Below are 2,667 nucleotides of genomic sequence, written 5' to 3' on the forward strand. Positions count from 1 at the left end.
AAGCCCTTAGGAATTATGCTATGCTTGGTTTTAAGCCTAGCATTAGGAGGCTAGCTATACAAGCCAATGATTTTGAGATTAAACTTGTAATCATCCAGATGATACTACAATTGTTGCAATTTAGTGGTCATTCGAGTAAGGATCCTAATGCTCATCTTTGGGATTTTTTAGAGATTTGTGATATATTTAAACATAATGGTGTTACTGAGGATGCCATTAAGCTTAGGTTATTTCCATTTTCTTTTAAAGATAAAGCCAAGAGTTGGTTAGCCTCGATGCTACTAGATTCCATCACCACTTAGGATAATGAAGTGTAAAAATTCATGGCTAAGTTTTTTCCTCCAGCTAAGATAGCCAAGCTTAGGAATAAGATCACTATATTTGTCCAACATGACTCAAAGACCTTGTATAAGGCATGAGAGAGATACAAAAAACTCTTGAGGCAATATCTATACCATAAAATATCAAAATGGATGGATATCCAAATTTTCTACAATGGTTTAGTGCCTAATAATAGGACTACCTTAAAAGCTACATCAAAAGGTACTTTGATGAGTAAGACTTCTAATATAACTTATAAGCTTATTGAGGATATGCAACTAATAATTGTCAGTGGTCTAATAAAAGACGACATCCTATTAGAGTTTTGGGGGTGCACATGCTTAATGAACTTACAACAATTAGTGCTAACTTAGATTCTTTAGCCAAATTTGTAAAGTCTTTACATTGTAAGGTTATATCCTTAAACTCAGTTCTAGTCCCTAAACTTATAGTTCCATAGCTATGTGTAATGTTTGTAGGGTAGGTTACCCGAGGGAGTCATGTTCGAACACCTAGTCAGAGTTAGTTCAATTTGTATGATAGAACCTTAGGCAGCCCAACAACCTTTATCCTTCCACATACAACCCAAGTTGGAGGAATAATCTTGTTTTTTCTTGGAATCAAACAACAAAGCCACCATTCCACATCTTTTCAGCCTAGTCAGGCACCATTACCATTAGTACCACCACCATCATAACATGCTCAATGTTTTTGACCATTTTAACCACCTAGCTTTTAATAACTATTTTATCAGCAACAACTTTCACAACACTACATAAATTAAGTTTATTTTTGTAGATAAGCAAATTCTAAGTCTATCTTATTAAGCCAACTTTAGTAAGAGTATGGTGATAATTGGTACTTAGCTTGACAATTTCTACCTAATCTCTATAGGATTGACATTCTGATCGAAAGTCATTTTTACTACTTGTCCAGCCTATATTCTTATAGTTTACCTGAATCAAAGTAGATGAGAGCTTTTATAAACAGAAGTTTAGAATAAAATGGATTCATAAAAAAGACCAAAACACAAAGTTCTTTTATAAGATGGTGATAACTAAGCAAAACAAGAAACAATAAAAGTTTTAACTAATATGGATAATGGAAACAAGCTGAAAACTTTGCCTAAATCTTTTCTGAAGTTACCTTTTTCTTCAAAAACCAAATTGGTACAACTGATCAAAATGTTATGGGTTGCACATAAAAATTTTTTGTTGTGCTTTTTTAAGTTTCATTGCCTTATAAGGCACAAGATATCCTTACATGACTTGTTACCAAATAAGAGATTAAATACACTATGTTTTGTAGTTGACTATGATAAAGCCTCTAGTTTAGATGAAAATACAGCCTATTTCTTCAAATAGTCATGGTCCAAGTAAGGATGTTTGTAAAGCTATCATAAATTTTTTTCACATTAGACACATGTTACCTACCTCCAAATCTACAATTGTTCCATTAGTACTTAAATGCATAAATTCTATTATCATTAAGGATTATAGGCCAATTCTTTATTGCACCAGAATATACAAATATATTACTAGGATATAGGTAAACAAACTTAAGTAGTTCTTTCTAGATATTATCAATGGTAGCCAAAGTGCTTTTATAGAAAGGAGAAGTATTATGGATAATGTCTTAATGACTCAAGAGATAGTTAAAGGATATGGTAGAACTATATTGTTTCAAAGATGTGCTATTAACGTAAACTCCAAAAAGTATTTGACTCATTAGATTGGAGCCTCGTCATAATGTTTGGCTAACTATTGGGTTGCCTGTTGTGTTAAGATGGATAACGAGTTATATCATTACCTTTTTTTTCTCTTTATCTATTAATGGCGGATTGATTGGTTATTTTCAAAGAACAAAGGGAGTTAGGTAGGGAGACATTCTCTTACCTTATCTATTTGACCTACAATTAATGTACACTTAATGCTATTTGATATAGATGTTAAATATGAAGTTTTTGCCTATCATCTACAAAGTGTAAAAGAATTAACTTGACTCACCTATGCTTATAGATGATCTACTAATATTTGTAAAAGGTAATCTAGATTCAGTAATGGGGTATAGAAAGTGTTGTGATCTTTTATTCCTTATTTGGCTTACAATTTAATGTAAAAAAAAATGAACTATATCATACTGGTATTGGTAAATATGAGCTTTTAATAATCTAGTAAGCTTTAAGATTTAAGAGTGGTTCACTTTCAATTAGGTATTTGGGAGTTCTTTTGGTTACTAAAAGGTTAACTGATAAGGATTGCTCATATTTAATAAAAAATATCTAAGCTAGGATCAAAAGCTAGGTTGTTAGGCATTTATTGTATCTAGTACATTATAACTAATACA

At 31.6% G+C, this 2,667-nt stretch overlaps 1 non-coding gene across 1 annotated transcript; it reads right to left on the reverse strand.

Annotated features, from left to right (window-relative positions):
* Positions 1 to 356: 356 nt before the first annotated feature.
* On the reverse strand, positions 357 to 463 carry LOC149510785 (small nucleolar RNA R71). The gene has a single exon (XR_016335269.1). It is a non-coding gene; the product is annotated as a small nucleolar RNA R71 (small nucleolar RNA).
* Positions 464 to 2,667: the final 2,204 nt, after the last annotated feature.

The sequence above is a fragment of the Durio zibethinus genome, chromosome 28 (genome assembly GCF_047325235.1).
Source record: "Durio zibethinus cultivar Kanyao isolate XHJ-2024 chromosome 28, ASM4732523v1, whole genome shotgun sequence".
NCBI lineage: Eukaryota > Viridiplantae > Streptophyta > Magnoliopsida > Malvales > Malvaceae > Durio > Durio zibethinus.